Genomic DNA, 21773 nt, shown 5'->3' with positions numbered 1-21773 from the left:
CTCTAATCTTGTTACATTCAGCAAAATACTCCAGAAACATTTCAGATATCCACAAAAGCTGTTGGAGAAATGGCTTATCCGTGTCTTAAAAAGTGACACACATGGATGTGTCAGGAGAAAAAGATATGAGGCTGTAAATCTTAACTTGTTGTGGAATTAATTAAAGGATTCATCAATCATTACACAGCTAACACCGTACATATACAGCTGAAATCCCATCAGCTGCCACAACCTACAGCAATCTACAGGTTAAAAACTCCCGAAGTCCTTCTGTTCAGACTATTTATAAATGACTTTGTATAATCTAGCATTAAGACCTGTAATTATAAAATAGCATTAAAACAGGCCTGCATAGTTATGGATAATTATAGTTGGTACACTTTTTAAAGAAATAAAAAGCTTTTCCATTCACATGCAGGCTTTGCCTTTTTGACAGCTTCAAGTCCACAGGATGCAGAGAGATGATTTAAACTGTACATCAAAATTTTGGCTGTGCAAGACTTTCTTTTTTCCTTATCAAGAGAGGCATTGTTGTTTTCTCACCATAACCAAGCATGACAGTTCCTGACTGGAGTCATGTAGTCAGTTTCCAAATCACTGTGAAAATGTTCATCTTCTAAGTTTCTTTGGCAGCTAAAAGCTGAGCCCTCATAAGCAGAGTTTAAACACTAGAGCCCCTTCTCTGGGTAGCAGACAAAGAACTTCATTTTGGGGCAAGGATGGACCTACCAGAAAAGCTAGCTGAGTTCTTACCTTTGTAAGCAGCGATTTAGGGGACAATCCAAACAAGGTTATGTAAATCAATCCATTCCTTAAGGGCCTAATTACAAACCAATTGATATCAATGAAATTATTCCCGTCGATTACAGTGGACTTTGATCAAACCCCTTTGCTCAATCTGCAAGGCCATTTTCCTTTAATCAACTTAGTACTTACAGAAGAGGCTAGATCTAAAGTCCTGGAGACTCTCTGTTCTTCCATAGAAGACACAGATGGGTAACAATATCATTTTATTTATACATGCATACAGCACAGGTATTATCAGTGCATATCCATACTCTCACCAATGTGCCTTAACTCACACTGAGAGTGTCAGAACAGTTCTGTTCAAGGTTATTCAATCTATGACCTCCTTGTAGAAACTCCAGAGGAGGGTTACTAATTAATGTTAATGCTTGTAGTAATTTTGGCCCCAATACTTCCATGTTTTCTTACACTGATTAAGTAGTAACTTTCTAAATACACGATGCTACTCAGTTTGATAGGACTACCTATATAATCATAAGATATTGCTCATTATGAGTAAGGTGACAGAATCCAGCCTTGTGTCCCACTGCAACCCCAATACAGGCTATTAAAAACAGGATTCATAGGGTATAAACTTTAAGTTTCCAGCTGCCCAGATTAAAACCTTTTTAATGGATTTATTTTTTCAGTTAAAAATGGAAACAAAAATCTCTAATTTGCTAATCAATAAAAATGTGTGCACATGAGTTAAAGGGAAAAATGTTTCTGAGCTGTCACTCATACCAGGACAGAATAATCAGTTAATTATTACTTTCTCAGAATATATCAGTCAGCCACCTTTTTTGAAATGCACGCATGTTGAAAAAAAAATTACATTATTAAAAAGAATGAGATTTTGAAGAGGGTAAAGCAGACCCTCAAAATGAAAGAAAAATTCACTATGCTACAGACTCTATGACCAATTTCCGCAGAATCTTATAGCAGGATAAAAATCAATCCCTATACTTAAAGTTACTTAACAATTTCCACTTTTTACCTCCATTCTAGATTCTATTCAGTTAATTTTTTCACTTTCGCTTTCTAGACTTGACATTTGCTTGAAGACTTTTTTTAACTGAGCTTAAGCAAACATGATTCAATTGACTGATGCAGAAGAATGGGAGAAAATTTGTCTTCTCTAATTTTTTTATGTTCATTTAAAAAAAGAATATCTCAGTTGTAAAAATGGGTTTGGGGAAGAAAGCTGGCATTTGTCAAAGTAACTGTTCATTTTTAGGGAAACAAGTTTTTGTGTTTCAGGTTTTAAACAAGTTGAAACTGGTTTCATGTTGAAAATTCTGTGCCAAAACTTTTCTTTAAGTAAAGTTTCCAGGGGAAATGCCTGAAAAATGAAAATTGTGCGTGTGTATGTGTGTAAAATGAAAAATTGGAATTCTCCATAGGTAATATTAACATATTAACATTTGCAATTTTTAAAAATATTTTCATATAGTGAAATACCATCATACACCCAAGCTTAATTAAAAAGCTTCAAATGCTCTGGAGAAAAAGATGCACAATACACAACCACAGTATACAAAACAGACAGATTTTCACTGACTTTGTACAGCATACAGCTAAAGAAGACTGCACTTTGTATATGGATAACTTAGCTGTGCGTGCAATGTAATCGTTAATGTATCTTGGCAGAAGCTAAGAGCTTCTGCCCCAACCAAAAGCATACTATACAAGGTGATTAAAGAACTTCTACCAAGATGACAGGCTCTATTCCCTTAATTTGTATCTGGTAGACTGTATATAATTCTATCTCATTTATAGATCTTAATAAAGGGAATATATTGTTGGCCCTGTTTTATACATTGCCTAGCCGAAGAATGTCACTTTTGAGCGACTCCCCCCAAATCATATACAGCAATAAATATCAGCTTCAGGAAAAGAATCAAGTATTCTTTGGGATCTGCCAAATTTACTAGACTGCCACACCTTGTAACAACTCTATTATGTATCAATTTAAAGACACAAAAAATCAAGTGTATTCACAGAACATTTCTGTAGCATTTCCTTTTGGCTTTTGAAGATTATTGTATTTCTGAAAGAACCAGCTTCAAAACTTGGACTTTTACAGAACTCTCAGCCAGAGAAAAGCCTAATAATCAAAATGTGTCTGCAATCACAGGAAACATCCTAACGCAATGGTGCAGCGTCAAACACGATGAGCATCTATCAGCACAAACTCTGAAACAGCAGGATACAGCCATTGTTGGTATTTCAAGTAAACTGAGCCTGATCACTGGCTTCTTTCATTCAAAAAGCCTCTGCTTGGATGATCTTGAATTAAATCCACAAGCTCACTTATTTTCTAGTGTCCTGTAAATTAGCTCTTGCCTCCTTTTATTTCTTTACTATTTATCCCTTTTCAGCCACTCCTTTTACTCTTCCATTCTTCAGTATTATAGCTGTAACCTATTTTACTTCACACCCTTTCACTTTACCTTCCCTCCCCTGCATCCTCATAACACAGGTGAAATTGCAAGGGGAGAGTGGGATGGAAGATGGTTGTTTTGTTATTTTCCCTGTAAAGAATGACCAACTGGCCAGGGTTAGGATAACAGAATGTCATAATACCATCACATTAGGTAATCTGCCAATTGAACTACAAATTAGGATTAGATTAAATAAGAGAATCAGAATACTTTTCATTGTGGAACTATTGCATGAACTACCTTTTGGAAAAAAAAAACCCAAGAATTTCTCTATCAACCTACTGTCACTATGTCAGAAAAGTGTTCTGTCTACTGGAAAGAGTACATATAATCCATCCATGTAGATACACAGAGTCCATCAATACCAGCATGAAATAGAATTGCTAAACCTCTAAAAGTTCCATTTATTACTAAGATGTGCAACACAGTGTTAGTTTGCAAGGTTAACTATTGCTAAACTTCGATTCTACACAGCACCGAGGGCTTACTCTCTTACCCATTCATAATCACTGCTTAATTTTCTACACAATCTCTAGAAGCTTAATATTAAACAATGATCCATTTTAGTTGGAATCAACGTTAACATTACTAATTTTCTCCACCAACAGAAGCCTTGATTTCAGGATGATGAGCCATTCTTTTGACTGAAACACAGCCAGACTGTGACAGTCATCTTTCCCACTCTTCCGTGCTCTCAGACACATGAAGACATTATTTAATAATGTGATTTCCAAACAAAGAGCTAACCAGGTCCACATCCCTTCCATTTTCCTCACTCTCCCTCTTTATTAGTAAACTATCTCTTATTTATTTTTAAAACTATTTTCATATATAATTATTTAGAACCTGTAGTTAGGGAATCTGTAACACCGAATTACTCTAAAACAATTCCGGAGTGATGTTCTATTTCACACTAAATGAATTTTATCATATCTAAGTTCAATATAAATAGTCACCATTACATATATATATAATTCTACCAAACACATACACATATAACTTCATGCGAATACTCTTCCTTGAGTACCCATTATACATTCCCAAGAACATTACCTATATTTGTGCTTTAACTATCAAATATAACTAAATGCTGTTCTCCCTATAATTATACAGAGGCTTGCTATATTAATGTCTCTCATATACACATACATACATGACAAGCAGAAATATATCCAAATAAAGGCAGAAAGACACAGGTATATCTGAATGAAGGGTATAGTTACATAATTATTAACAATTTCAACGTCTAATTCTACCACATTGAAATTATTGTGTCTTTTACTACTGACTTCAAAAGTAGCAAAACTAGGACCTCAGTACAAAATTGTGTATGCATCTGTGTACTTAATTATCAGAACTGAACGTATGTGTGTGTGTTTATGTGTATGTATGTACATATGCACATGGAGTAACAACTGTAATTAATGTAATGATTTTTTTCTTTTCAGCTGATTGCAACTTTAAAATTTTTTTTAAATCTTTTTGATTTTCATATTGCAAGCACGTTCTCAACCCAAAAACAAATATTCCTTGGAAGTTAGAGAAGGAACAATCAAGTTGATATAGAAAAAATTAGCAGGGAATACATATAATCTCTTTCCCATTGTGTTAACAACAACAACAAAGTATGCCCATTTTTAAAATTTCTATAATGTCTCAGAAATTTAAAATAAAATGTTGGAATCTGACAAGGAGATAGTTCTGAAGTAAAGATGCTCCCTTTCTGAAGACACCAAAAATGCTGTTTGTGAAGGTTAGTGTTGAACAGAAAACAAAATAAACAGCTAGCTATTTAAATATTTCTGTAACAACATTTTTAAAAATATTTAAATTCATAAAGCTACAAGCTTAATGTTCTCCAAGCATTTTATTGGCTCTGTGTGATTATGTCTCACTTCAGATTTTACAGTCATTTCTCCTTTCCTTTCTAGCAGATAAGACTGCATATGGAGTAAAACAGAAAGGTGCTTCAAATGAGGCAAAGGCTCTTCTCACATTGACTGCACATAATGTACACTGCAAAGTATTTTTCTGCCATTCTTTAAATGGTTGACTATGGTTCTATTTTAATTTAATCTGCATTTTAATTTTCAAAACCATGGAAAATAAGAACACTGCATTTGAAAAGTTTCATAATGAATTGCACCAGTTATAATTGCACAACCAATCTTAATTTCTGCTATCTTCTGATTTCGCAGTGCCCCCTTTTCAACATTGTTGTTTACATGCACATATGCACACATGTGCAACTGTACACTGGTGCATGTGCATGGACCTCAATGAAACCCTGAAAGCATGTCTGTTGGGAGATTTGGCTGAGGTAGTACCTGGCAAGTTTCAGTCTAAAAGAAAACAAGTTGTAAAAGTTATAACCAGCTATAAATGACCCTTAAGAGTGCACCGTACCTACAAACATTGCAACGGCATCTACAAAAATCTCTATAAACAACCGTGTATGTATACAAGCATTCTAAATGAAAAAGTCAATTAACACATATCAAAAGGAGACACATTTCTAAACAGACCACTCACCTTTAGCACTTTAAGAAGTCTCTATGTATTTATAAAACTTGAAATAATAAGAATTAAACACCGTTGTAAAAAGGTGCCCACTTTAAAATATTTGTTAAGTGAAAAGAGGGACAAAAAAAAATTATTCGAGCAAGAATCTCTCATTCCAGGAAAACCGAAAGGAAGTCTGCCATTTACCCTTCCATAGGTACTTTATCTACCTTCATGTCTGTTGTTCAATAGCAATTCCCATAAAGCTCTACAAAGACCCAGCTGTATAAACCCATGCTGTCAAAGAACACAGTTAAGGGATTGATAAAACAGGGAGGGGTGTCTAACATGTTGACCACTGACTGAGCTTATGAGGATAAAGGAGCCTTGATGGAAAGAAGTAATCATCCATTGCTGTTTGTTTATTTTACCTCCTCCACCACATACTGGAACCTTTTTTGTTTTTTCCATTACCAAAACCATCCCCCCACTGAGAGGCCTTTGTGATCTAAAAGGGGCAGAGCCCCTCTTTCTTAACACTGGCAAGTTTATGTAGGCAGCTTCGTTCAAACACATCTTAAAATAAACACTTGGCTTCTTCCCCTGAATCACACTGTCTACACACTGTTTTCAAAAGCACTTTTTAAAATTCAGTACAAAAATGTATTTGCATTGGATTATTTTCACCACAATTTATTAAAACAGTTGAGCAGTTCAAGACTAATACTGCTGTGGAGGTTTAACTTAGATGCAAGAGCTATGTTCTGCTAAAAAAGGTGGACTACGGTAAACAAAACCTAACTGATATTGCTATCCGAAGTGGTACAGCCGTTTTCCTGCACAGATCACTTTGAAAGAAAACCCTGTTGCTGTCCCCATTGGAGATGAACCCAATTAGGTGAATCAGAATCAAGATGTAAAATAAATGTCACAACTAGCATAATGATTGTTCCCATAAAGGGAAGACTATAGAGTGTACTTTTAGCTTGATTTTAGCAATATTGCAGACTTGCAAGCTCCATTGACAAAGAAGAGGTACAGCACAGGCAACATAAGGTGAAGATTTTCTGAGAAAGCCATGAAAATGCCTCAACTTTGCATAGGGAAGACCACTTTTGGAAAGGGGGAAGATACGTCATTCTCCATGCCCAGTCAATGTCTGGTTTCTCTGCTGCAAATGAGGAGCTGATTAGGGCTAATTATGGTCATTTTTGTGATGTGAGTATGTTTAAACTAGCAAATTAAGGAAAAACACAGACTAATTTCACACAGGCCACTGAACAGCCCTTGACTATCACTTAACACATAGGCCAGTGAATAGTAGCAACTTCCATCATTATTGACTCAAGCTGGATTCAAACTGGCACCATCAGGAAGATGCACCAGGAAGGACCTCATGTCTGATTACTACTTCTGAAAGTTAAAGCATGACTTATGAAGCAGGCAGGCAGGCAGCTAGCAAGTTCTCCAAATTGTTTAATCATACTTAGGACACAGGATAATTCTACTGGTTAAAAAGTATCATAGAGACAGAACTCTGCAGCAATATGCCTTTGGAGCAGGCCATTTGTTTAGCTACAGGTACAAACAGTGGAATTGTTATCAGGCAGACAAATACTCTCCTTCACACCCACGAGACAGCAGTCTAGTGCAAGGGTGGGCAAAATCTAACCTACAGACTAAATCTGTGCAGCCAAAGGGTTCTGTCCAGCCCATGGCAAGTTTCTCAGTCCCACCTAGCCCAGGTGTGTGTGGGGGGGGGGGGGGGGGAGGGGAGGGAAGGCTAGCCTGTAGCATTGCATCTGGTCCTGCCACCCTCAGGTGCCCTGCAGGGCAGGGTGGGGCACGGCAGCATCTGGATTTGTTTCCAGGCTGTCCCAGCAATGGCAGGTCCTTCCAGCTGCTGCCACTGCCAGCCTTCCTGCCCAGACATCATAGCCTATCCACCCTGCACTCACCAGTGGAGGTGAGTCCTGCAAGGGCAGGGCACATGGTCAGGTGGCTGAGATGGGGCCACAGGTGGGTAGGGAGTGGCATCCAGGAGTGGGATGGGTGGGCACGGCCAGGATCACAGGGCAGTGACATAGTGGAGCCAGGGCTAGGTGTAGACCCATGATCTGCTGCCCACGTTTCTGCAACAGACACCAGTTCCATGGGCAGGGGTGTGTGGGGAGCAAATAATGGCTCTGCCCTGGGCCCCAGCCCTGCACTGTCACCACCCTGTGATTCTGGATCCAAACCTGCCCACCCATCCCACTCCCAGATGCAGCTCCTTGCCTGCCCATGGCCCTATCCTATCCACCTGGCCACGCACCCTGCCCACGTGGGTCTGAGCCATTCTCCATGGAGACCCTGGGATTGTGGGGTGGTGAATGCACAAGGCCAGGGTCCAGAACAGAGCCACGATCTGCTCCCCACATGTCCCTTCCCATGGAACCAGCACCCATCACAGGGGCATGCAGGGAGTGGATCGTGGCCCTTCCCTGGGCACCCAGCCCCACACTGTCACTACCCCACAATCCCAGCCCTGCCCACCCATCCTGCTCCCATATCATGCTCCCCATCCTCCCATGGCCCCACTGCACCCACCCAGCCCAGCGTGAATCAGAACCACTTAGGGAGTTTTGGTGAGCTGTTTGTGGGGGACAGGGGGTGCTGATCTGGCCCACAAAAGCTCACCAAAACTCCTTAAATGGCCCTCCAGCCCAAATAATTGCCCACCCCAATCTAATTCAATGGTTCTCAGACATTTTTGGGTCATGTACCTTTTCCTGAGTTTATAATTTTGCTGAGTACTCCTATGATTCTATGTTATAAGAATAAAAATCACTCTATATTACAATCATACACTGTAAGTTCTTCAACAAACTGAGGGATAGAGCAGAATTATTATTAATCTTTTTCTTCTTCTTCATTTTCTTTCATTTATAATTTTACTTTGCCTTCTGCTTTCTCTTTCCTCCCTCTCATGCACGCTCTAGAAAGTCACCATATGTTCCCCAGGGGCCTCTGTACCCCAGTTTAAGGAATACTCATCTAGTGAACAGAACCCAGTATTTAGATTGAAAAATCCTTGATTCTGCACCAGTTCTGTTACTGACTTCCCTTTTTGACACTACACATATTATTTAATCTTCTTATGGCTCTGTTTCTACATCTCTGCAATATGGATAAAAATGTTTAATCACTTCATAGAAGTATTTTGAGATCTATCAATTTAAAAAAAAAAATAAAATGCTGTATTGATGCCAACTGTTGCTATTTTTAGTTTAACAAAATCAAGGGGGTAGAACAAGAAAAATGCAGTTTCATTATTAATTTATGTTTTTATGCAACTATTTCTATGAGAGTCAGGAGAGAAAGGCTTGGAAGGTATGAAATCCTCTATTTATTTACACTCTTGTAAAGCTGCAAAGTGAGGTTTCTACATAGTGCCGTGCCAATGACCTGAAGAGATTATCATCTTTAGGAGGTGGGGCAAAGAAGTTACTCACTTTCATATAAATTCATTCATCTTTCTTTACACGACAGAAATAGATTCATAAAAGAAAAGTTGAATTTGCTGACAGAAAATTTAACTACAGCACCATTTTGGAATATATTTATTATGCCCTCTATTACTGGATTCCTTTTTGCAAACCCTCATCATGGACTACACTTCAACCTGTGCCAATAACAGCTTAACAATGATTATTTTTTTGCTCACAGTATTTATACTACTAATTAAACAAACCATACTTTTTTCTTCTTGAAACAATTAACATTATGCCCATTTTAAAGATGGAAAACAAGAGTTATGAAGGCCAGTTCTGCTCTTGTTAATGCAAGAGTAACTCCCTTTGGCTTTGCATGTACACAAGTGACCTAATCCAAAATCACCTAGCAAATCAGGGCAAAACTGGAATTTTAGAGCCCAAGGATCCTAATTACCAGTTTCTTCCTTTAATCACTGGACCACAATGACTCTCAATTAGCACAGCCAATATAGGAGTCAATGAAATGAAGTATTAAGGAGGTGGGGAAAAGCTGGAAAGGAAAACAGCCCTCCTCCAAGCCCTTTGCTGAGCATTTTTGCAAGACAAATACATTCAGATGTGAAGTTCATTCCAGTTCTTAATGATTCTGGTAGCTTTTCAAAATTGGTGACTCCCATTGAATGTCTAAATCATTACAATGCTACCGTTTATATCTAGCGATCACTCATTCACAAGCTGGAGGCTGGCAATAAGCATACCCTACCTGTGTCTCTGGCTCACCCTCTTTCTTTTAAATTTGTTAGTACAAGAATATTGCTGTAAAGCTGTAAACTATAATCTGAAGTCTCAAAGATTTAGGAGCATTTTTAAATATATTTGCTGTTGTTTTTCCACCTCACAATTCACACAGAGAAGATAGAGGCAAGGAAAGGACAAAATGTGTGCAGATCGCTTATTATTCTTCAACCCACAAAATTTGATACGGATGTGGAGAAAGAATCTAAATTCTTAAAAGTATTTATGCACCTCAAAGTGCTAAAATGATTTATGGTATTATGTACTTTTGAAAATCTTGCCAGGCATCTATCTGCATCTTAAAGCACATGAATACCATTAAAAATATATGGCCGTACTGCTTGTCTCTTCTTCTCTACTCAATACTGTTCATTACAAAGCGTATACATTTGCACAGCATTTTTCATATTCAAAACAGTTTACAAATACTAATTATTCCTTAGCTATCCTCTGTGAGAGACAAATTAGAATTATTCTCCCCACTTTATACATCATGAAATTGAAGGAGAAACATAAAGTGATTTTCCTGCCACCATATAAAGTGAAGTTATCAAAGCAGGGATTACAACATGAGACCTCTATTCTGTGCTCAGATTATGACACTCTAAACCTTATCCTTCTATTTGCAAACTAAACTCTTTAGCCCAATTGCCTCTGTCTGGTGGTTGATGATCAAATATTTAATGTATGCCATAAAATGAAAATATGAACTCTATAGCAGTGCTTCTTATTTGTCATGCCCCATTACTTAAACCGGGCGGTAACATGTGCCTATATGATGGTTTTCAATTTTATTATAGTCTCTATTTGCTCACTCACTTAAGATGTTTAAAGAAGAGTTGTATGGATTATCAGACAGTCTGAAAAGTTCAGTTCAGAGCTCTTCAAACACAGTCATTATCGTCTTGTTAGCACAAGTAAAGTAAAAGCCTTGGGCAGGTAATTTAATATCCAGTTTAGCCAAAATGACTTCTAAAGGAAATGCAACCTTGTGAATTGTTTGTGATAATCTCTAAATTGATCATTAATTATCAGCTGTTAGTGAGCATTTCTTCCATCCAGGGTGCGGTGAGATTAATTTATTTCATATGAAATCCACTATGGTAGATGTTGTCAACTATAAAAATCAACCATTTTTCAAAACAATAAAGTTACAAAAGTTGGAGCCCAACTAAATAGATTATATTCAACAATTCTGTTTTCCCAACTTGTTTAGAAAATATTTATCCAAAAACAGAAAGCAGAATCCTCTATTATTAATGCTGCATTTTGCAGTCTGTAATGTCTTCCATTTGTAATAGTAGTTACAATTAATTTAGACCAATTCAATTTTGTTTAATAAAATATAAATCAATTTGCACAACCAAGTTATTTTGAACTGATGTAGGGGAACCCACTTTCCTTTTTTGGAGGAGGGAGGGGGTTAGGTTTACTTGGATTTGTTATTGTTGTTGTTGTTTCTTCAGAACTGAATGTTTAAAATGTGGAGGTAATTCATGTAGGTTGGATTAGAAAGATTTAGATGTATATAAAAACATGAAGGGGAAATGTGTTCAGGAAGAGGTCTCTAAGGCTAGGTACAGACATTCAAAAAGCCCGAGGTGGAATTGATCTAAGTTGCATGGTTTTCTGTAAGCCGTATAGTGTAGATCAGTAGTGAACAGGAAACACATTCACCTTTTGGTTGGGAGGTGGGGGGCGCAAATTTTAGACTGGGTTCTGCCATTTTTAAACCAGTCTATGTATGCCAAACTTCTATTCTGTTTCAGGTACAGACCAGTTTCCATTCAATTATACCAGTAGAAGTGTAATGTCGGTACCTGGCCTCAAAGTACAATACATTAGTTCTCTCTTCAAAATCATGAAAAAGGGAGCTATCATACCAATTACTGCATGTGACGCTATTTTAAATGTAGCAGTTAAAGAGAATTTTTTTTTCCCTTATTGCTCAGACATGGTACACTGTGGGTCACTAAAGTAGTATTTGGGACTATACTGTTATAGAAGTGACGTACATTCTTATGGAGGCTAATTCAACTCCATTGAAGTTAATGGGAATTCTCCTATTAGCTTTAATGGAATAGGACTTGTTCCCACAGTGCCTTGTATCTCAAAGGGGGTCAAACACGTTCTACAAATGATGTATTTCGGAACTACTTCGCCAACCATGAAAAGCAACTGTGGCAGCCACAAAATGTAAGCATGGCAACTGTTTAACTGTGTGGAAATACCACACAACAGTTTAGGTCAAGGAATGAAGAATATTTGTATTCAATTGACACTAAAGGGAAAATAAAGGTAGGTAATATGGAATCACTCCAAATGGGTGCAACCAGGACAACAAAGCTGAAGAGAATTACTCTTACAAAATCTTCCATTGTTACACGAGGTGCCCATGATTATGATATATAGGTCTCTTAAACAGACAGATGACCTACAATTCTGCCAAAAAACGGGTGACACTACCCAGTACTGAGAGAGGGCCAATAAATGGACCAACACGATTAAGAGAGGCAATATTAAACATCTTATCTTACAGAGAAAAAAGTGGGGACAAATTAGTTCACTTCAAGATGCAAGTCTGTTTTAAAAAAATACTATTTAACATGGCATCTTTATACCCAAGTTCTGGAGGCTTTTTACATTCAGAATCTTTACTTTTGTATTGGTTCTAGAACCAATAAGTCCATAGGCAATGGAGCAACGTGTTCTTTGATACCACACACTAAGTGCTAATTATAGGGTCAGATACTATTCTTGCTTGGACTTGTGCAACCCTCATTGCCACTAGTATTTACATTGGGATCAAAGAGTACAAAGCGAAGTAAATGGAGTCATTGAGTTCAGAATTTAATTTCCTGAATTCTTCATAGTCATTATCCAGTAAAAAAAATAGAACCCAGCTTGACAGTCAAATCCTAGGCTAAGGGTAATTAAAGTAGTCAATTAAAATTAAAAATAAAAGCATACGAATATACTTGAAGTTAGAGAGAGAGAGAAAAAATGAACTCTGGGATCCCATTTGTAATATTTACTTTTCAAATTAGATTCATTATAATCATTTCAATATAGAGTATATGAAATAAGACTCATAAACAGTATACAGTTTAACAAAATATGAACATATGTGATATCTCCGTGATCAATCATGAATAAAAGGATATTAAGGCCATGACCTTTAAAGACTTAGATACTCACTTAATGTACACAAAATCCTAAAGAATTCAATACTGCCCAGAGCAATACCTGTGCAGATCCTGGAGACAATGGATTTGCACAGACCTCTGCAAGTCTAACTTAGTTAACATTGTTACTGATATTGTCTGATACAGAATAGAAACTAGGGCTGTGAGAAATTTCGACAGGTGTTTTGTTTTGAAGCTGTTTCAACTCTTTTCGAGTACAGAACACCAAAACTGAAATGAAACAAAAAATGACAGCAGGCTGCCGCTGCCGGCTAGGGATGGTGGCAGCTCTGGGCTATTTCCAGAATTAAGGTATTTATCAACTGTGTAGTACATCAGAAACTTTGGCGTCGATGGGATTATTTGTTGAGTAAGTGCTCAGCACTGGGAGTAAGGGTTGCACAATCAAGCCTTTAACCTCTCTGCACTTCAATTTCCCCACATGTAAAATGGCTTGATAATAATACCAATTTGTCAGAGGTCTTGTGCAATTTAGTCCTTCAATATTTGTAAAGCAGACAGAGATCTCTGCACAGAGGGCACCATACAAGTACAAAATATTATAATCATATCAAGTATCATCATCATTCCACTAAATTGGGGTGTATTTCAACTACCCTGTTTTTAGTAAATTCTGTCTAGACTTCTGCCTTTTACACCCTGGAGTACAGCCTTCCACCGAAAGAGTGAGAGATAACAGTACAGTGTCCTCCATAGGACCTGGATTTTGTAGTTCAAATGAAATTTGCCGCTGTACATGTTCTAACTTACGGGGAAGAATCAAAAGATCAGCAGATGGATCAGCCTAACCTAGTGACATCAACTGTCCCCTTCAGAAAAAAAACAAAAAACAACCTGATAAACCAAATTCAGTATTTCTTCCAGTCACATTCAGCCATTACAAGCCTGCCTAATGAAGTTTCCATGAAAGAAGCAGATGGAGAAAGGGCTTGGGGCACAATATTTACTCACTCAGAGAAGAGGCTTCAAATTGAAGTGCTCCCAAAGATGCGTTCAGGATCTAAAAGGAACTGGCAACTGAAGTGCCTCTAAAACAGGGTCATCAAAGATACTACCTGCAGGATGGATTCAGCCCATAAAGCTGTAGCATGCACTGTCCCAGCCTCACACACTGGCCTGGGACTGGACTGGAAACACAGACTATGCTTGCATGCCAAAACCAGCACACAGGACTGGTTTGATGCACGTGCCGTGTACAGCATGCATCCTATGCTGGCCTTACCTGTCACATGCAATGTGAACTACAGGCCAGGCCTGACATGTGCTGCATTTCAACACACAGGAATTGACACAGCACGTGCACCACATGTAGCATAGGGAGCTGGTCCAGGGTATTCACTGCATGTGGTGCTGCTTTGGAATGGCCCTGCATGCTGGCTCTTGAGCCAGATAAGGCCCAGCATGCCAGAGGCAGTATGCAGGGCTGGGCTGGCATGGGTGCAACATACAGTGTGTCCTCTGTGCCAGCTCCGCATGCAAGACCTGGGCTGGAGTTAGCGTGCATTGCATGACCTGCCTGCACTGGACCAGCCCTACGCCCTAGCTCCAGTATGTGGTAGGGCTGTGCGAAGCGGGGCCTATTCGGTTTGGATTCTGATTTGGCCCAAATCAGGGACAGTGATACAATTCATTGATTCGAATCATTGTCCTCAATTCAATTCAGCTGAATCCAAATCTGAAGATTTGATGCTGATTCGAAGAACCAGCAATTTAGACATAGGCACAGGTTTAAATATTTTTTCTACATACCTTGGGGTACCAGCAAACCTTGTGAACACTGTGATGATGAGGTGCATGAAGCATCCCACAGGAGTGAGGGGGGGCCCTCCACATGCTTAATGGTGAACCTAGAAATGGATTGGAAGTACTTCTGGCCCACCTCCAGATCTGCCCCGTGCCGCCCCCCCCCCCAGCTTAGCAATTGGCCATGGGGGGACCCTGGGTGCCCCCTCCCCAGACCCAGGAGGCACCAGTCACCGAGCTGGGGGGGGCTCAGCGGGGCCCCCCCGCTTGCTCCCCAGCAGACCCAGAAGGGGACTGGAAGGGCTTCTGGTCCACTTCTGAGTCTGCTGCTGAGCACACTCCTGTGGGAGCCCCCCACACTCCGGTGGGACACTCCATGTGTCCCAGCATCGCACCATTCATGAGCCGCCTGCTACGTAGAGGTATGTAGAAAAAACATTTAAAGCTGCGTCTATGTCCGAATTGCCAAAATTTGTGAATGTCTCCAAATCAATTTGGAGGGTTCCAATTCGATTCAGAGAGATTAAAGGGTTCCCTGATTCAATTTGGATTAGGAGATTCTGACACCAAATCGGGCTGAATCTCTGCCAAATCAAATAAGGGACCGAAGCTTTGCACAGCCCTAGTATGTGGGGCCACTTTGTGAGTCCAATCTGACCCTCACACTGACACTACATACCTCATCAGCCCATGGGGCTGGGTGATTTTGACATGCCTGTTCTAAGAGGTCTAATTACTTGATCTTTTGTTGGACAGAACAGAAAGACAGAAAGGAGAGAGAAACAAGACAAACAAAGGAAGAGGAAAAAAGACAGGCACAGGGAAGAAGAGATGAAGAAAATGCCCAGTTTGTCTACTGTTGTTTTAGTTACCACTCCACTCAGCAGACAAGTCCCAAAGTCCTTAGATAGGCAAAGTCAATGAAAGTTAGGAATACCACACCAAGTGAGGGCTGTGCATGCCAGCATGAAAAGTGGAGATGTCTTCCTCCAAACTAAAGATATTAGGTATCTGTTTGGGGAAAATTATTTTAGAATTCAACAAATAAGAGAAGACCAGTAGGCCTGTGTGAATAGGGAACTATTTGATTTGGATTCAGCTGATTCGGATGCCAGAGATTCGATTCAGAGCCTGCCAGCTGTTAAGCATATAGGTGCAGGGGGGTTCTGGGGCCCTGCACCCCTAGCTGCTGACAGTCAAAACTCATGACATGGGTGCTTGTCCAACTGATTGTCTCTGTCTTAGGGCAGAAGCAGTTTCCAGCTCTGTATTGATTCTTTCCTCCCCTTAGTCTGTGGCTTCATAGGTGTTAATCCTTGGTTATTAACTCATTATCCTCGCTAGCTACTGTGTTACCAATCAATCATGATTCACTCAGGGACCAACTCAATACACAGTAGCTAGCGAGGATAACCCCAAGACAGACACAGCTGCACAAGCACCCATGACAAGAGTTTTGCCTGTCAGCAGCTAGAGGTGCAGGGCCCTAGAACCCAGAAGCCTCTGCACCTATCTCCTTGAAAGTTGGCAGACTTTGTGGCCTCAGCAGGGGCTAGCATGCCTGCAGTTTTCATCCTGCTGCACCTTAACATACACAGTCATGTCACGAGTTTTGCTTGTCTGTAGCTTGAGGTACAGTTTGCCCCAAACCCCTGCACCTGTCTCCTTGAAACTTGGCAGACTTTGTGGTCTCAGCAAGAGCTACCACCCCTGCAATTTTCACCCCACTGTGGCTTAACACACACACGACATGAGTTTTGCTTTCAAGACTTTGAGGTGCAGTTTCTCAGAAACCCCTGCACCTATCACCTTGACACTTGGTACATGTTATTCTCTCAGAAGAGGCTACCATCTCTGCAGGTTTCATATGAATCAGCCAAAAGACAACAAAGTTATAGATAGTTAATTGATTCCCCATTATACTCTAGGGCCGAATTTCTGAATCGGCTCCGAATCTTTTCCGAATCGATTCAGAAAGCTTAGAGCTTCCAGCCATTCAATTTGGATTCATAGATTCAGCTTCCAAATCATCCAAATCATCTCCAAATCTGAATCATGATTCGAAGCTTTGCACAGCCCTAAAGACCAGGTAGTAAAAAGCCAAAAAAAGGGAAAGGAAAATAAGTCTCCCAGCAAAACAATTAAGAAATGGCAAATACAGAACTAATGAAAACCAGACCACAGCACAGAACTTGTGTTCTCAAGTTAATTTTCCCTACTCTTTCTTATTGCCCCATAGATTATTCTACCATTGTTTCTTCTCCTATAAATCATAGCAGGTGAGTCCACAAAGCTACATGCAGTATCCAAACCAGGAAACTGATCTGGGCCTCTCTCTTCTGTCAGCCCATTTCTTCTTCTTATTTTTTCAAAAAGAAAGAAAAAGAAGACAAATTATGCTATGGAAAGTGACCAGCATAAAGACAATTATACTATGCTGAACTGAGGAAGTACCTAGTAAAAAAAAACAAGACAACTTCCCCTGTTCTGCCTCCCCTCTGGTGGATAACTCTCAAAGCACATCTAATCCCGATCCTCCCCCCAAAAACCCAAAAAACAAAAAACAGTAAAAGCAAACTTTGTTTTTCCTTTCTTTTCCCACTGTTACCTCCCCTATCCAAACTTCTTCCTACTTCTGACCAGCAGAGCTTCCTGTTCAGCACAGCCACAAAAAAGACAAATACAAAGTATCTAATGTTATGTTCTACTGCTCATCAATACAATATTCATGAGAAAAGAATATTGGCAGTGCGTGTCCTATAGGTGCATATTTTCTTCTCTCTCTATGCTTCCTCCACCCTGAATTCCCTGCATTTGGGTGCTTTGCAACCTACAGAGAAAGGCAATATGATTTTTAAGAGTCAAAAATTCCTGTCTGCTTTAGCACTTCCCTAAGAGGGCAAGATGAGCATGCATTATTGAAAGACATGATCCTATAACATCCAGAGCCTCTTATGACCCTGCTAACTTTGAAAGGAATTGTGAGAATTCAGCACTGTACACTAAGTTGGGTGCATGTCACATTTTCCCATTGTTTGCTTTTCGGCTTGTCTGTGCTGTCCCTTCTATAAATCTATGTCTTCAGAGTCCAAGTACAGTTATGCTTTGCTAGTCTAGTGCCATCCATCACTATATAAGACGACGCACATGTATAAATAAAATCTGACCTTAAACACATTCCTCTTAGGAATGGTGCAGTGCATGTGCACAGAATAATATTTAATGCTGTACAGTTGTGGTGATTCATCATCTAGGGAAAAAGGAGACCCCTGGGAAAAGCATGTTGCTTATTTGACCACAGCTACCTTTAGCTCTTTTTAATATAATTCTTAGATAGGAATTGTCTATGTATGAACCTTTGGGTTTTTGTATTCCTAGCAGCTAAAAAATTATGAATACTTACCTACAGAAACATATGTTGAGTCCAAGTCTTTGCAACTATTTCTACTCAAAGTTTGTAATATCTTCAGGTCTTCATCTGCATCAGTATAGGGACATGGCTGGGCGCCTGGGCCAAAGGAAAAGAGGCAACTTCTGGTTGCCACTGTGATCATAAATATGAATGTATGACTGCTGGTAGCAGGTGTTTTTTTTCATTCTCCCGCCTCCCCCCTGCCACTCAAACACCATGTTGACACCCAGAGCGGTTGCCCCTATCACTCCCTAGTTATACCACTGTTCATCAGAATTTACTTTCATACATGCATATTAGCACATGTGACACCTCTCTTTTGGCAGAGGACAGATTAAAAAAAGACACGTTTGCTAAATGAATTACTTTTAAGGATGAAAGGAAAGTAGAGCTAGAAGCTCATCCAGTACAGCCCCCTACTCAAGGCCAGACTAAACCATTGCAGCCAAGTGTCTGTCCAACCTGCTTTTGAAAGTTTCCAAAGATAGAAATCCCACAACTTCTCTAAGAAGACTATTCCAATGTATGACCCCCCTCATAGTCAGAAACTTTCTCCTAATCTCCAGCCTAAATTCCCAGTGCTGCAGCTTGATTCCATTGCTCCTAGTCCTGCCCTCTACATTCACAGAGAAAAGCCCCTCTCCATCATAAATGACTATACAGGCCCTTCTCTCTGTCATCACCTTTCATGTATTTGAAGACTGCTATCAAATCCCCCCTCAGCCTTTTTTAAATCAGAAATCAATCAACTCTCAGAATAATTAACTGAGGTCATTAATTACATTGCTGCTATAGATCTGTTTTAGCTTTATATGAACCACAATAAGAAGACAAGCATTACTATACACGACTTTCAGTGTTTGAGACATGAATGTATGACAGTACCTGTTTTCTAATGTGCGATAAAGACATACATTGAGCTATTTAACAAAATGAAGAGAGGAGGAAACAAGAAATAGTGTTAGTTTGATACAACTGTGTGTGGGCTGTTTTCTAATATAATTTGATACCGTTTATATTACAGGTACTCCCTTGCAAATGGCTGCTATTAAACTATTTAAATGATTACACTGACTATATGATGGAAGAGACTAAGGGCAGAATTTTATTCCAGTAATTGACAACAAAAGTGCAGCTTGTAACTAAAGCAGTAATTCTCAACCAGGGTAGCATGGCACCCTGGGGTGCATTGAGATCCTTTTAAGGGTGCCATGGGGTGCTGTGCAATGTGAGCATTGTTAAGTGTACAAACACCTAAGTATGATTCACAAGATAAACCAAGAGTTTCAAATAGGAATCCATAGTGTCAGAAACATTCTGAACTGTTGTGGTGTTTCTAAATTCATAGCAACAGAAGAATTGCTCTATTATGTGCAAGTGAAAGCTAAAAGCTTGCATTTTCAAAAGGGTGACTTCAGTCAAATGAGGTTGAGAACTACTGGACTACAGTGTAGGAGTAATTCTGTGACCCTCTCTGGGTGTGTAAGTGTGCCCACTACAGGAATAGCATTGCCCTCTGGAGATGCACAGTCCTAACTAACATGTCCTAACTAACATGCCCAAAGGGAGTAAGAGAACTACTTATCTCCTTTAGTTGGGGAAGTCAGACTTGGTAGGAAGCTGCACTTTGGCCATCCCCAGGTAAAACAGAATTCTGCCATAAACATATATAAAAGAGAGCTGTTATGTAATATACCTATGATGTTGGTAAGTCTCTCAGAGATATATACAGATGAATGGATTTAGGTGGACTGTATGAGCACGTTCCAATCCTAGTATGCTGAGTGTCATACTTCATAATTAGGAAAGGAAAGAGCATATGATCTTCCTGCTATCCAGACAGATACTGGTATAGCCGTCAAATGTTATTTCATGTGAATGCTTGTATATTCTACATGGCCCTTCCTTCATCCTAGTTTGGTATGCACAAGTGATATTATCTTTCGGGTCAGACAGTGAAAGCATACATTTAAATTCTCACAATTACCACTGTAAAATGCATGCCATTATCAATGGCATTTACCATAGAGTACTGAGACTTAAAAAACCCAACCCAAAACAAAAACAAAACACACCTACTCCCCACCCCCTCCGGAAAAAAAGCCCAAAGTCATTGACACTAAGTTAGGCCAAAATATGTAATTTTACTGATGCTGTGCACACCCATTTAATTTCTGCAAATACTTCTTCATTCCTGACACATGAAATCAATCTAAGGGAAATCCAAACTACACTGTATTTTCCATGTTTCACTTCAATAAAATATTACAAACACGTTACCATGTATCTGTTTTTTTTGCAATCATCATAACAAACCAATGTTTTCATAATGTCACCACAAACCACAGCTATTACCTCATACACGTGTACAGTGTTTTGGCAATGCAGCGCAAATAGCAGGAACAATTTTATCATCATCTTTCAAAAGAACACCGTGAACACATTTCCCAAACAACAGTAGCAAAAAACACTTGGCACTTTCAGTTCTTCCTTTTCCTCTTCTATGAATTAGCACAAAGTAGAGAGAAGTGCTTAATTTATAAACACTGATGTCCTCTTCTGCATCCTTCTACCTTGAATTAATTCCATCCCCTTTAAAGCCAACCAAACTCTATAGCACAAATCCACCCAAATAATGTGGAGGTGAGTGGGAGACATTCCAGAGATGGAGCAGGAAAAGGATGCATCATTTCACTTAAAAATTCCAGAAGAAGAGCCATAAAATATAGTTCAATCTTTAATACCTGCTTCTACACAGCCTAGTATATATGCTCTAACATAGTCATGGAAGGTGTGATCAAAGTTTGAAGTCCTTTCCTTTGTCATGTCCTTGTGACAAGGTATTTAGCAGAATTCACAGATTCATTGGATGCTGATAGAGCTGTATCACAAGCAGTTCTGCTACAGCCTCAAACTTTTGACCTTTGGGCTATCAACCATGCTCCTTAGCACCCACACCAGCATAAAGCTTGAAGTAGCCTACTTTAATGTGCTAATGAAAATTATATTTAAAGTCAAGAATCATGAAGAAAATTACAGCCCTAAAACCTGCCTAAGCCTACAACAAGCCAAATGTTCCCACTTCCTTTTGAAGACAACAGGAATTGAAGACACTCAGTACCTCACAGGACAGGGCTCTATTTCTGCATGGAGTCCACTAATGTTCATTCACATATTATATAAACCTAAACCATCTCAAGAAAGTAATTCGTACTGAACACTGTCAAACCTTTCTGTCTAGAGAGCCCAACACCGTCCTATCTGAACCATGAGGGTAACTGTATTGGAGGAAGAGATTACCTCATTTCTGTTCCCTTAAGTATGACTATACAGGCCCACACTCTGGACTGTTTCTCAGTCAGAACCAGTATATGCAAAGTAGATTCCATAGTCCCACATTGTGTGCACA

At 39.3% G+C, this 21773-nt stretch overlaps 1 protein-coding gene across 19 annotated transcripts in view; it reads right to left on the bottom strand.

The window, feature by feature from the left end:
• Nucleotides 1–21773, bottom strand: part of SOX5 (SRY-box transcription factor 5) — a 947053-nt gene that overhangs the window by 366613 nt on the left and 558667 nt on the right. The gene's annotated exons all lie outside the window — the stretch shown is intronic.

Source organism: Alligator mississippiensis, chromosome 4 (genome assembly GCF_030867095.1).
Source record: "Alligator mississippiensis isolate rAllMis1 chromosome 4, rAllMis1, whole genome shotgun sequence".
In the NCBI taxonomy this organism is placed as follows: domain Eukaryota; kingdom Metazoa; phylum Chordata; order Crocodylia; family Alligatoridae; genus Alligator; species Alligator mississippiensis.
The sequence above is the reverse complement of the archived record's forward strand: the minus strand, read 5'-3'. Positions and strand labels throughout refer to the sequence as shown.